At 42.9% G+C, this 15,236-nt stretch overlaps 1 protein-coding gene across 7 annotated transcripts in view; it reads left to right on the plus strand.

Moving 5' to 3' along the window:
* The window catches only part of KLHL29 (kelch like family member 29), a 410,536-nt gene that overhangs the window by 209,847 nt on the left and 185,453 nt on the right, over nt 1–15,236 (plus strand). The gene's annotated exons all lie outside the window — the stretch shown is intronic.

The following is a 15,236-nucleotide window of genomic DNA, read 5'->3' on the forward strand; positions in this document are numbered from 1 at the left end:
ATGCATACTTCTACCAAAGAAATCAAGCCTTAAATTACTTGTATGGTCTGAAGAACATACATATATATATTGCATGAGCCAAGCCCTACTATTCCTACTCAGCTCAGCTTCTCTCCATCATTTCAATTAGGCAGATTTTTGCTCTAGTGTGAGATGAGTAAGAATCGTGAGTTTTCGCCCAAGACTGCTTCAACAGTTCTGTGTCATGCTTTATTTTACTGCACAGCAGTTTGCCAGATACACCATATTGGCAACGCATTGATCTCTGTCGCTTCCAAAACTGACACTTCCTTTTCCAGTCCTGCCTTTTAAACTATTCTGGTTGGACAACACTGAACTTTTGAAAAATGCTGATATTTCACTGCCTTTTGAAACAGCATTTTAATTCAAGGGCTTAGTCAAGACTTACATCTGACTGATTCTCCCATGCTAGTTCAGTTTGTGATTTTTATTTTATTAAAAAACGTAGTAATGCTGGTGTGAAGCCATATTACAAACACCGATACACCCTTGGTTAATTTTGTGATAGGATGGCATGTCAACACCTGTTTTTCTACCCATCAGCTGTATTTCTGTTTTGTTTCTAATTTTTGTGTTAGTGTTCTGGCTTTCTCTTCACTGCAGAATTAGTCCTGGTCGTATTGGTACGGTTTATGCCAGTACAACCCTCTAGTATAGACGGTGCCGTAATCTGTTGTAAAGCCATTATGAAAGGTCAGGGAAAGGTGGTCTGAAGGGCTTTATTACAGAGCTTTAGGACTAAGGCCATGTCCTGGTTGCTGGAATTTCAGTCAGTAAGGTGCCTTCCCAAGTTGGCCAGAAATGAGGATGTTTTGATTCCTTGTGTGCTAGATTTTTAATCTCCTTTTATGTATCGGGTGGGTCTGGCAGAGGGTGGGATGCTAGGAGGGAAGCGTGTCTTTCTGTAGATTGGGGCTCATGACAAATAAAGCAGCTGCTGTTGGTCTTTGGCCTTGTTACCTGTGTGCATCATTTTATGTATCTCCCCTTCGAAACATGTGGAATTTGCATGCATACATGCCTTTTTCTTGTAAAACAAAATGAGGACAGCCCATTTTCTTTGGTTTTTTTTTCATTGAGAAGAATTCCCTTTCTTTCTTTACAATGTAGACCATTGCATTTATTTATGACTGTTTCATCTGGGGAGTGTGAAATCAATAAATGCCATTGGTTTGTGTGTCCACTGGGATGTGCGCTTGAAGCTGTAGCTCTTGTTAAGATACAAAACCATATTTATTTTCAGTATGAACAGAGCCAGAGAGAGAAGTTCATCCCAGTATCTTGAATGCTGCATTACCTAAAGGCTGATGATATAGAAATAATTGAAAGTAAGTACTGCAAAATTGTTGAGATAAATTTTGACATAAAAATGTAGGTTGGTTCGTAAAAAGTTGCAGTGACAATAGGTTATAGTGACAGCTTTTCAACAACTGTATAAGCCTCCAGATGGAAGGGAATTTGGCTTAATGAATTATAGGCAGTCTGTGTAACACAAGCTCCTTTTATAGGAGCAGATCAGAAGAAAGAATAAACTTATTCATGCTGGCACGTGTTAAATAACATCATTGTTAAAAACATGGAGTTGAAAAGAGACTGAGAAATGCAGGACTTAAAAAAAAATAATAATCCATTATTAGTATCTCAAGATCTTCGGGCTCCTGAGCAGGCCACTGGACTGCCTTGTTTCAGCATTATCTGATAACGAAAGTTGTCATGAGCCAACTGCGGAGGCTCACAGCCTTCCAGTGACAAGATGACCCTGCTGCAGGACCTTCTTCTTCATGCCTGCTCACGCCTTCACATTCTCTCCCTGTGCATTTGCTCTGGGTCCAGAGTAGCCTTAGCTGGTTAAGGTTGTTGCTTACACCTGGGGCCACCTAAGACAGTCAGAGCTCCCAAGAGCATTTTTTTTTCCCAATCTGTGCCACAGACAGGCTGCATGACCTTGGCAAATTACCTAATATCTGCTTTCCCATCAAGAAAATCATGATGATACTTACCTGCCTCCCATGAGGAGCATTTGGCCTTCATTAAGGATTAGGACATGCTTTTAGTTTAGTTAGTTGTGTTGAAATATGCTTGGTAAGCAAAAGTTATTGTTAAATAATGAATGAGGAGAAATGCTGTCAAAGTAATGCAACAGACCGAGCTGGTGCTAAGAGCAGTAACCAAATGAAAATCACATGCACCGTGATGTCAGAGCAGGGCAGTATGGCTGAAAACTAAGAATAAGCAGCAGATGTCAGTGACTCATTAAAATAACAAACTTGTATTTCTAATTTTGTCAACATACTGTGGCACTTTTGATAGGACGGATTAACCGCTGATGAACTTGTAGGATTTTTTACACACGTGGTGCTGAGTTAAGGACACAGTTATAGCCGTCAGCCTGTGTTAGTGAATCTGTGGCTGGTTTATGAGGCAGTATTAAAATCCACAGATTTAAGATTTAGAAATGCAGAAAATTTCCCTGAAACTGCTAATGTTGGATGGGTAAAATAATAAGTTAGTTGAGTATGGAGTGCTTTGTCTTGTAGGGATTATTTTTCTAGAAGGTCTGTGACTTTAGACGTTTTCAGGTGGCCTATTTTGCATCTTCCCACTCAAGCAAGCAGCCGTGTAATGGACGGATGCATTTACTCTGGATGCGGTACCGATACTAAATATTAAGTGTTTTCTTACAGCAATAATCAGAAAGATGCACAGCCAAGCACTTATTTATCCTACTCCCTGTTTCATGAGCACTGGCATCTTAAATGTACTGGCAAAGCAGATGTGTATGTTTTGTCAGCACGACTGTGTGTTTTTGATAATCCATCTCCTCCAACTCTGCAAGGGCTCATTTTTCTAAGCGTATTTTATACTTAGCAGCACCTGGATCGTTACCCGTGCACCTCATGAAGCCTTTTTTCTTATTCATTTTCCTAATTAACAGCCTGTGCCTGCCACGTGTGCATAATAATGCTTGCATCCTTGCACAGGTAAAAGCAGTCTCTCAACAGCAGTCTTTTTTTTTTTTTTTTTTTCCCCTTTGCATCTCTAAAACAACCTAACAAATTTTGGGGGAGGCTGTTTTCATATGGAACCCTGACGTCCACTTTGACTCCACAGTCCCGCCAAAGCCCGGCACGGAGCCGTGCCACTGCTGCTGGCTTCTGCCCGCTGCCCCCAGCAAGCCAGGCAGAAGAGCGAGCCCAGCAGCTCCACGGCATCGCCGGCAGCCTTTGCTCGCCCTGGGCATCGCCTCTCACCAGGAGCACAGCAGCACATCATACGGTGCTGAATGACAAGCAGTTCTATATTAAGAAAAACATGAAAACGCAGCTTATTAGAAGCCACAGGGTTGATTGAAAGTGTAATAAATGGCAGCCTACCAACAAAGATTGTTGCTCTGGGTAGATAATCTGATTAGTAAATATTTATTTCATTACAAAGTCTCTTTTAGGGTTTGATCTGCGTTCAGTCAACAATTCTAAGTGACCTCTTCAGCATTTTAAATTGGATCTGGAGGTTCTGCCATTTGAACCAGAGATACCATAAATAAATAAGAGGTTCAGTGCAATTGGAGGTGGTGGTATGAAATGCAATAGTATTTATTTAGAGAATCCTAAGGGGCATCTGCTCTTTGATTATGCGGTTTGTTTGCTTTGAACTCCTAACTTGTTTAATGTTAAATTTTGAGAAGATACAGAAATATTGCACTCATCCAGGGACAACTGAAAAACATTAACTCTTTGATTACTACTGCACAGGCGTCCATTTCACCGGTGCAGCTCGCTAGTGTATCTCAGCCTAATGACTAGCAAATTGTACTGTACCTGGCTTCTTCAAGCAGTGTAGCAAATGCTTTTTGCCCAGGCATACCTGGTATAATCAGCTATGAAGAAGAAAGGGAAAACATATGATTTTTATCAGTTTTACTGATGCATTATATGTACCAACGTGAAGCCAACAAATCAGAACATTTTAATAGTTGCATTATAGATACATATTTTGCACAATCATTGTTCTCAGCCTGCATGAAGCCTTCAATGTAATGTTCTACAGTCAGTCTGCAGAAATAACAAAAGCAATTTTACTTTGTCCAGGATATCAGATAAATGAATGCAGATTTAAAGGAGAGGAGTGCAGAACTTTCTCCCGCTGGAGGTTGTGGTTTTAGCTTTAAATTCAGAAAATGCTTAAGAGAACCTTATGAAATGTAATAAAGTTCTCTTTCCCCAAGCTCACACTCTCAATCTGAAATTGTATTGAGGGAATTTGGGTTTCAATAGTGTCCTTACGGAGCAGCTATGCTTATTACTTAGATATTAGAGGTGCCCTGTTGATGTACAAGCATTTGAATTCCAGAGGGAAATAAAGTCTGTATTTTCAGCTTATTATGGTACAATATTGTAGGCATTCTGCAGTAAGCATCTAAAAAAAATTGTTCTTTTTCCTTTCTAACTTTCACCACCTAACTTGTCTTGGCTTCCTACCTCTGCTGCGGAAGAAAACATCAGCTTAAATTTCCAATTCCCTAGTAAGAGGTTACATGCATTATAATGCTATTATAGCTAATGTTGTTTATGTGCTTAATTCGGTGTGCTAACAGTGGTGGCCACAGCTTGAAGTCGTCGTGCCACCTAGGTGCTTGAGGAAAGCACTAAAATTACCCAAGAGCAGACTGAGATCCAGGCCCCGTGTCCTCTCCTGTTTTGTCTCCTCCAACGCTGGCTTTCAGTGTCCTGCTAAGTTTGCCTTGTAAATACAGGTGCACACCAGACAGCGTAGCTGTAGGATGGCTCGCTCAAAGAAGCAGAAGCAAAACCATGCAGCAGGCACGTGGATGTACTGGGAAGGAGCTGCTCTGGGTAAAAATGCCTTGTCACATCTTTCACCATCTCATTTTCACTTGCATATGCTCCTGTGGCATTGCAGGAATACACTTGCTTGCAGCCTGGCTTGTGAAATCGAATCCCAATTATCCTCCTTTCCACCCTGTCCGCTAGAAATGAAAAAAGGAAAGAGCAAACCTGAGCAAAAGCTCTCAACTCTCTCTGCTCTCTGCATGAAATGGAGCGTGGAGGAGAGCGCTCCAGGCAAGCAGCAGCTCCGAGTTAAGCGCCAGGTCAATGCTAAAGGCCAGGAGAGCTGGTCAGCCTGCTCCCAGTGTGTAACACAGGCAATGCTCGCCACCTTTTGCAACGGATAGGATTATTTATAAATGACACATGAAGGGATTTTGAGGTCTGTGAAGGCAGCACCATGGTAGGATCAGAAAAAGCTTGAAGGTATTCGTTCAGCCAAGCTCCTCGCCCATGTTTACCGCAGCCCAAAATAAGCTCCAAAGTGAGAAGTAGAAGACTTTTGCTGCGCTTTGGAAGAACTTTCCCTACTTTCACTTGCACAGCCATAAAATGAGGAACAAGCCTATGTATATACTATAGCGCTATACTAGGGGAGCTCCTCTTCCCTATTTTGTTTCTTTCTTATACTGTAGTGCTATACTAGGGGAGCTCCTCTTCTCTATTTTGTTTCTTTCTGTCCCCAGCGAGTACAGAAATCTTACTACTTAAATAAAAATGAAGGGTAGGGTTCGTGCAGCTGAAATCAGGGAGCTTTGGCATTGCCTTCAGTCAGGATGGCAGGAGCTGAGCGCACATATGGGTTTTGGTTCATGCTTCCCATGGGCAGTTTCAGTGCTTTCGTACATAACTGGCCTACTTTGCATTTCATTATGCCTATTTAAGCTATATTTTAACTGTAGATTTGTGAGGGGCTTAGCCTCTGAGGTCATTTAAGAGTGTTTGACAAAAGGCTCTCTATTTTAAATTAATTCTCTAAACCCGACCAACTTTAAAATTTTTATTTTCCCTCCCTATTCCAAATAGTTGACCAAAGCTTAGAGGGTTCTTAGGTCTTGTTCTTAGAGCGAAACAGATCATAGGACCCATTAAACTATATACATTTAATGTGGGATCCATATATTAATTAGTAGCACAAATGAGCAAACATTGCTTTCCATAGATATCCTGGTGTTACTGCTGAAACTGGGAGCCCTTCTTCCCCCGGAGTAGGTCTGCTACATTTTAGATTGTTAAAAATGATGAAAAAATCCTTTTGACACACACAGAGGATTAAAAACAAAGATACTGTTTGTTGTGCTATGACAAACACACCCCAAAACTGAAGCTCAGGTGTTTACCTTCTGGCTTTTGAGCCTTCAGTGGCTGAGTTCTTCCCAACCAAAGCAGATAGAAATCACTAATGAAAGTCATATTCTTTGTTAGTTGTACACCGAGAGCCAGGGCTCGATGGAAAACATACCACTAGACTGGGGATACACCTCGGATTATTACACCTGGCAGTATTGCAATGATTTCAGGTTTGGGGACCTTATCTTTTGAGAGCCTGAAAAAATACTGTTTTAAAAAAATTAACATTCTTGGGCAAACATGAAACTGGCAGTATGGGAAAAGTCTGTTTTGTCACTCTCGTATTGGCGGTGCAGGTCTTCATATTCAGCAGTTTTATTTTGATTAAGGAAAAAGGTGACTTCTCACCGCAGGAGCCCATCTGTGCTGCAGGTCCCCCCATCCTGCAGTGCAGCCTGACATCCTCGCAACATCTCAGTCATTCCTTGCACTTCAATGTATTCCAGGAAGAGAGAAGGATGTGTCTGATTATTGATCAAATTCTTTTGGAAAATCACAAATGCAAGTGACTTCTGCATGACCTTAAGAAAGATGTCTTGCCTAAGCCTTTCTCACGCTAGCACACACGCATGGTTTAGCGTTCACACTTTTTATGTTTCTGGCTCACAGAAAACCCCATTCCTGTTGGATGCATTGAATTCAGTGGTTGGATCTGCTTGTCAGATGAAGTACAAAATCCTGCTTGTATCCATTTGTCTTCCTGTATACCCTTTCAGCTCTCTTTTTTGTGCCTCCAACATGGATATTTTTAGCCCAAGAACTTTTAATTTGTACATTTCACGTACACGTCTGTTTTTTTCTTGGCTTCATTACTCTTACTGGTCACAAACTCTGCCTGAGGACAACATATTCAGCCAGTTGCTGTCTTTTGCAGCCTTACACAACAGTGATGCCCAGGTTGTTCCCACCCTCCAAAGAGTAGAAAACTCCCCTTCTCCTGCCTCTGAGTGACCCAGAGACCTTCCTCCCCACTTCTCCCTCCCTCCCCCTATCCCATCCTGCCTGTACCAGGAAGAGTAGGAGGAAAGTCACTCTTGGGTTGTAATGAATTTTAGGTCTTTCTGATGTAGCAAGATACAACACACATAATAACTTGTCTCTGTGTTAAATATTGATTTGTTCTTTTCCATGGCACATTTATTCAAAGCTTCATGACATCAGGTTTCCACCATCGCTCTGTGTGTGTGCACGTGTTCACACATCAATACTCATTAATATCGGATGTCCTGTCAATTCCCTGTATTGACACTGAAGTAGACCATGCATTTGAAAGCATGTATTGACATTTAGGAATTGCCTGTATCAATCAAACATTTTCTCTCAAGGGAAGAGTGCAGCCAAACAAACAAAAGGTGCCTCTGTGATGTGCAGCCTTTGCTGCTGAACATAGACAGGAGAGAGTATGCACTTTGTTTCTTACCCTAAAGAACGGTTCATTGCAAAGCCTGTAGTACACAACTGACTGTGATGGGTTGATGGCTGGAGGCCAGTTTGTGAGGTTTTCCACCCTTGGTTTCATGGATTGCTTAAAAGTAACAAAAAAGTGGTTCTTCCAGTTGAAGCCCCAAACCCATGGCTGCAATCTCAGGGCCCTGGAGATGATGAGGTAAGCTGGGGGAGCCTAAGCACACCACGCAGGCAGAACAGAATTGCTAATTGCGATAACTTCATAGTATAGCCTATTCCACTACAGCCTGATGAGCTAATTCTTTATGCTGCATTTCTCCAGCAAAATGCATTTGTATGCATTAAGGCTAATAAACACACCAGCCAAATTCAAATGGGAGCTAAGAGTACATGCATTTCCAAGGGAGTTCATTGCTGAGAGAAGAATTTCCCATGCTCTTTTCCTGTGCTTTAGTTTCAGTTTTACGGCATTAATAGAGGTTAGGTTGTTGATAGCACATCCTGTAAACAGTGGGTCTTCTGTAGATGTTAGTGGCTGGCAGAGGGCTGCCCCCACCTCCCCACGCGTGAGCACCGCATCAGAGCCTTCAAATCCAACTAGTTCTGGGATGTGCTTTTCAGAGGGTTGGCAAAGGGTTTGCTGGAAAGAAGTAATTGCGTAAGTCAATTCTTTCAGGAAGAAGTGGGTGGTCTGACTTGGGGGCCGAGGAGTCAGCAAGCAATTTCTGGTGCTTGCTAGCTCCTCACACTCCTGGCCTCAGTGACCTTGGGCTAACAACTTAACCTTGCACACTGTTTTCCTCTGCTGCAAGTATCTGGTATTTCAAAAACGGAAAGGGTTTTTCTGTCTCCATAAACAAACCTGATCCTGGTATCAGCATCAGGAATCATGTCTCCATCTCCCCATAATGTTGCTGGGTCAGGGCTGATGGTCACACTGGCTGCACTGTTGTGGCAGCCCCCTGTGGGCAGTCGGGGGGGGGGGGGGGGGGGAGGATCTGTGGCTCAGCAGGGTTGTGCTGAGACTCCTCACTTTTGTAGGTTATTGTTTGGGGAGAGGGTATTTTGCAGCAGCTGGGGTCTGGCCAGGGCAGCGTGTGTCCTTGCACATGTGTTCTGAAGCCTACTGACATGTGGCTATCCCACAAACTTCTGCTTTTGCAGCAGCAGAGCTCTAGGAAGCAGTGTGCTGTCCTTTTGTTTGTCTCACGCAGGTGATATTAACACATCAGCACTGCACCAGTACTTGTAATACAGTGCTTTGTTCCTGCTTGTACAGTTTCCAGGTGGTACTTGCTGCTCCATCCAACTCACCACTCCAGGTTTGGCTAAGGTGCCAAAATAGGCCTAATTCTGCCAAACAGGGCTGTGGAGACCTGTTACAAACTGGTGTTTGACCTCTTGCACTTTTTTTCCCCTGAGATAAGGGTGAGCCTAAATAGCTTCCCTGGAGTCCTTGTCATTGCAGTTCTTTTGCCTACAGTTCACCAAAGGGTCTAGGCATGGAGGCAAGCTCAGGCTGGTAGGACTGCATTGCTCCTGGGACATGGGATGACCAGTGTTTGGCACAGGGCTGTTGTATGTGGAGATACGTCAAGGCCCAAAGACATGGGATGCCTTTGCTTTCACTATCCTCGGCTGAAGTTTGAAGAAGCCAAACTCATGTTCAAGAGGGGAGTTGTCACACTGTAGAGTTTTCCCATCATCCACATATTCCTTGTTTAAATATAGCTAATGTTAATGAAATCCTGGTCTACAGAAGGTTCCTGAACTATACTGGGGTTCTTGGTGGGACCCATGTTCCCATGTGGTAGCCTGTCCATAGCAGTTACAGCTTCACAAACAGCAAAGCCTACCAGCCCATTGTCATGGAGGTCTTGAGGTGGTGTTCACCCATCACACACTTGCCTTGTGGGTGACATCAGATCTTAATCGAGCTCCACAGTCAGCATCAGCCAGCACTTCATTCTTACCATACTGACTTCTCTAAATTCTGTCCACTGTTCATAACTCCTTTTAGTAGTTTCTTTCCTAACTTCCCTCTGTTAGCAATGTCATACTCAGATTTTACATTTTTTCCCGAATCTGTCTTCTGCCCACCCATTTTGTGTCCTGTTTGCTGTTGAAACTTCTTTGCATTACGTATTCAGTAAGAAATGCCTCCCTCTATGAAACGCTTTCTGCCTGCAAACACCCCGTTTCCCTTAAGACTTCCAGCAATGATCTCTGAAAATATCCACACCACTTCACGGAGAGCTTGTCTCTGGTGTATTCAGATGTCAAACTGTTTGTGTCTCGGCTTGGATCAGACACTGTCTCATTTGTGTGCAGAGCCCTACTGTGCACATGGGACACTTCTCAATAAATAATAGCCCTGGATTTGTCTGCTGCATCCTATAGTAAATTTGGAAAATAAGCCCAAACTTTTCACAGTTGAGAACTCTCTCTCCTTGCTTTTTTCCCTGCATTTTAAATTATGTTTTTGCTGTGTTTCCATTAAGCTTTTGTGATTGCATTCTCCGGTATTTGAGAACTCCCCCTTGCACAAAATTGGGCTAAAAATCAGCTACAGATTTCCTACGGCGAATTTCCCTTCTGATGGAGATGACACTGTAGTCTCCACAGTGGAAACACCACTCTCTTTTTCTAAGCCTGTGGACTGGATGAGATGGAGGGTGAGGGGAGGAGAGGAAGGCTGATGCACCTTGTATGAGCTGAACCCACCATGGATGTGGGGGATCTTATACCATCCCAGCGAGGAAGGGAAGGTCCTAGCCTTCTCTGAGATAGAGCTGGGCCAAGCAGGGCTAAACCAAGTGAGCAGCACATAGCTGTTTCCCCCTAGTTTTCATGCCATGCTCATCACAGCTGTGTCCAAACACCTTGCAGTAGTAGGTCATTGAGCGATGTGGTGGCACATCAGCCACACGTTCTTTGCTTCCTCTACTCCCGCCTGGCTCCCTGATGTCCCCCTTTTCTGCTGGTTGAGTTCCATAAGGCATCCTCATATTTTTTTCTGCCCAATGGAGGTAAAAGAAAGCAAAATAGGGGATTTTCAGCAGCAGTTGCAATGGAATGAGCAGCATTGTGGAATTCAGCAAAGCAACACCACAGCATTATCAGAAGAGCGTAAGCTGCAGTAGAACCAGACAGCCTTCTGGTCCATCTACCAATGAGTCTGCTGGCTTTAAGGTAAGTGTCTGTATTTGCAGAGGAAGTGTGTGTGGAAGCAAAGGGAGCTCCAAGAGGGCTTGAGAGGAAGGGTATTGTAAACCTACAGCAGCGACGCTGTGTTGCTAGAGATGCCTAATTGCCTATTTTACCGTGCTGCTTTTCTGCCTGTTGTCCCTGCTCTTCTTGAACAAGCAGGGTATTCTGATACATGAAAAATTCCTCTCTCCAAGGGACATGGCATACTTAAAACAGGAACTGATCTGCGAGATGACCAACCACACCCACCCCCCGAGGGCTCTGGGTTTGTTTGTGCTCATGAGCGTGTCTGCACATCACCCACCCTTCTCTGGTCAAGAGCCACCAGAGTATTGTAATATAGAGGAATCCTGCTCTTGCACAGAAGCTGATTGCAAAACAAACCCTTGCTTTCCTGACCTGTGGTTTGTACAGTGGATGGCTTTAAAATTAGGGGTCGGTGAATAATTGATCAGGCTGTTAGACTGCCAAATTGGAAAAAATCATCACCGATGTCGTTTTAAATGCTCATAGATGACTAAACAGCACTGGGTTTGTTTCTTCCGATCGACATGGCAGCAGCAAAATGGAGTGGAAAAAGGAAGTACAGGGAGAATGAGGTTTTAGCGTCAAACAAAAGATTCCCATGCACTCCAAATGAAACCTTAGTCCTTTGAAGAAAAGCCTGGAAGAGAAAGGCAGGCTTTGCAGAGGAGGAGGAGTGCCTGGCTCACCTTTCACCTGATAGCTCAGCAGTTCAAGCCTGCACCCAGGGGTGCACACTGACGGGGGCTGCAATCCCTGTCCTGCCTGGGACAGCCTGGATCTGTCCCCCTGTGCACAGCCAGCCTTCTGCACCCGCTCTGCTCCTCCGCCTGGCAGGGTGGTCCCTGCCACGAGTCCGGGGGCTCGCAGCAGCTAGGGGCATGTCCTCACCACGGTGTTACTTGCACCTCCATAGTCTCTTTTCTGATGAATAGTTTAAATATTTCCATCCCAGCAGGCTGTGCCAAGTGAATTGCAGCCAGGCAGGGGTTCGAGCTTTCTCCTGAAAAGCCGAGGGCTGGATTTGCATCCACCCCTGAGCCAGGCTGCAGCAAGGCATGAGCCCGTGTCCCACCTTTCAAGAGGACTATACTGAAGTTAGTTTCCCTTAATATGTCCCATTTCATGTCAGCTCTGCTGTGCATCGAACACAACAAACAAGCTGTCCACATACATGCCACTATACAGCGGTAAGCAGAAACTACTACAGATCTGTTCTTGTAGCAAATGTTCTTGCCACTCCCCAGAACAGAGCAGTGGGACATTAATAAAGAAAGAAAATTAGAATAGGCAGGAATGTCCCACCTGGCTTGATCTTATGCTGAATTTTTGGAGAAGAAAGCAACGAGACACTGAGACACGGTCAGGGATGGGACTCTGCTGTCGGAGTCCTTGGAGTGAGAAGACCTGACCTCAATCTCAGAATAAAGTGGGGGGCCCTGAAGGATGGACAACCCAGACCCTTGGCAGTATGTAACATGAGAGATGGCCAGCTAGGTATCTTGGGCATAAATTGTAGTTGGCACTTTAATAATCTTGCAGCCCTTGCTTTGGCAGACTGATGGATTTTTTCAGAATCAGGAGGACATTTGAAAAATGTATTTTCTGGACTAGATTTTAATTTGGGGGCCTGTCAACCTTGGCACTGTCCTTTCTGTTAAAACAAGGTCACCGTGATGTCCTTAGCCTGTGTAATACATGCCTTTCCCAGGGATTTAACTCTCTGAGACATAATGTGGTTCATAATGTTGTAAATATCTTCAGGTTTGCCAGTCCTTGCGATTTGATTGCATGTTTTGCAGTACTGTCTGATTTGGAAAGAGAAAAAGAGAATGACAGTTGTTGTTACGGCTTTTTGTCTTTTGGCTTGAAAACCTCGGCTGTGAGATTGTGAAGTTGGGGGGAGTGTTTTTTTTTTTTTTTTTAATCCCCCTTGGCTGATACCAAAGATCTATTAAAAGTGTCTTGGATGTATTTTCTTTATTTTCTTTTTTTTTTTTTTGGTAATATTTAGGAGAAGCAGTTTCATATGCTGAGAAATGCATTTCCATGGCTCAGGATTCATACCAGAGAGCCCGGTGGGCCTGTCACAAGGTCTGAAGCCAAGCCCCCCGTCCCCCCCTCAAAAAAAAAAAAAAAAAAAAAAAAAAAGAGCTGTGCTGTTTTTTGGTACGGATGGGCAGATACATGTGTGATTGCATGGATGAATCCAAACTGGTGCTTCCTGTCTTCTGACTGCATTTCAGCACTGTCATTTGTCTTCCTTGTATAACTTGCCTTTCAGCTCTGTATGTCGATGAGAGCAGCCAGGTTAGCCACATCTTCTGGTTAGTTGGGCATGTAGGATGTAGGCTACTTTCTTTGGATCTTTTTTCCCAGGAATTGTGGCAGAATCTCCTGCTGCTTCACATGAAGTTCCCTATGCTCAGGTGTTTGATTTATCCCAGTCCTTCAGCATTAATAATTTCCTTTGCCTCTCACTTAGCATCTTTGGCAAAATTAGAACTCTTCACACAAAGAAAAGATTGTTTATGTTAATAATAAAAATAGCAGCAAAAGTAAGTCTTAGTGCCTTTGTGGATCTGCAGCAGCTTTTTTCTAGCTGGAAAAGTATCCACTTGAGGCTGCCCTTCGTCTTTTACCTTTAGGCTTTTATAGAAGTATGTCAATTTTTTTTTCTTCTCTTAGACATTAACCTTTAGTAAGAAACAAGGTCGGGGGTTTAGAAATCCAGATAGCTAATCTTTGCTGTTCTTTCCTTGTCAGACAAGGCTGTAATATTCTCAAAGAGATCCAGTGAGCAAGTGAAGCATCATCTCCCCTGTGCTTGCTCTCCTTGGTCTCTTTTTTTCCCTGCCTGAAATGAGAGTAAAAAATTCTTAAGTATTCTTTCCTTGTTGCCTGCATGTAGTATTTTTAAATTTCATTATGTAATAATTTCTTTCTTCACTTCCCCTCATCTGCTATTTGGTCTTTTATGTGGGAAGATTGTCACCATCATGACACAGCCATTGTCCTACAAAACCATTTTAAAACACTCTTTTACTGACTCCTGCAAGCAGAACAAGAGAGGTTAATGCTGATAACTTCTACTTTATCTCAGATTTTATGGATAGATGATGGTGGACATTTTATTTACGCATTTCTGCAAAATTGAGTCATTTCCCATTCAAGGCACATATAGATTTCTTGAAGGCATGTGAAAGCTGTAGAGGTCTGAAAAGTGTAGTGAGCTTTTAACAGGCATGTAACAGAAAAATGCAGTTTTATTTCTGGCAGTTTTAGAATGTGTCCAGTTTAATAACTTGAAATACTATAAATATTCGCAGGCGTTTTTCAAATAACATCAGATCTAATAGACACTATTTAAGGTTGCTAAACATTAGGCGTTGTGTTATTCAACTGATCTGAAAAATACATTCTTCTTTTCTTGTAATTAATCTCATTAAAAAGTCTTTAGCTAGTATGGAGAAATAATGGATCTTTAATGTTTTGTTTGATATTGAAAGCAAGTTTATAGTGAGACATTAAAAAGTAGTTTTAATGTGCTGCTCAGCATGCGTGGGTACTCGCAGTCGGTGATGCCTAATGGAAATGTGATCAAAACGGCAGCTTAGGCCAAAAAACTGCATGAGAAATGTGCTGAGAGAGGCCAAGATGGGTAACTTGGCACCTGAGGACCAGCATCCTCCTGCTCTGAACAGAACAGCCCCAGGGGAAGCAGCATGTCTTTTATGTCAGTAGTTGGTGGTTCAAGAAGTCACATATCCTGTGCTACCAGTGTGTGGTCCTATTTTATGAAATACATATACATATATTTCCAACTTTCCTTTTTTTCTGGCATTTTTCACAATCAGCGAAATTCTAAAAATCTGTAATCTGAAATCTTCTTGTTCAAAAAGTAGATCTCGAAGTTTAGCTGTAAGCCAAGTAAAACAGGCCACTAAATGTCTCTGAAATATCTTGTAATCACTTGAAACAGCTCGGCTGGATCTTGTTCAAACAGATGGATCCTACTCTTCTATGGATCTTGTTCAAAGAGTTTCCCTGTCTATTTTGGAAGTGGGAACCACCTATGACAAGTATCCAGAGACCTGCAGGATCCTGCTAGAAGACTGTGAGTCAGCCAGGTCTGTAAAGAAGTAGTGTTAGCAAATAATAAGCTTCCAGGCTAGCATATAAAGTTGAAAAAAGCAAATATTTAGGGTGGTAAGAAACTTTTCACTGAAAGTAATTTAAAGGTACTTCATTGGGGGTTATTGTCAAAGAGCAAATAATTAATAATTTTGTTTGCGTGTAGCAGGGTGTTAGAAACTGTCTCTCGCACTGACGGGTGAGAAGGCAATGGGGAAAGTGGCATGCTGAGGACCAAATGAG

The sequence above is a fragment of the Falco punctatus genome, assembly GCF_963210335.1.
Source record: "Falco punctatus genome assembly, chromosome: 5".
Taxonomy (NCBI): Eukaryota; Metazoa; Chordata; class Aves; order Falconiformes; family Falconidae; genus Falco; species Falco punctatus.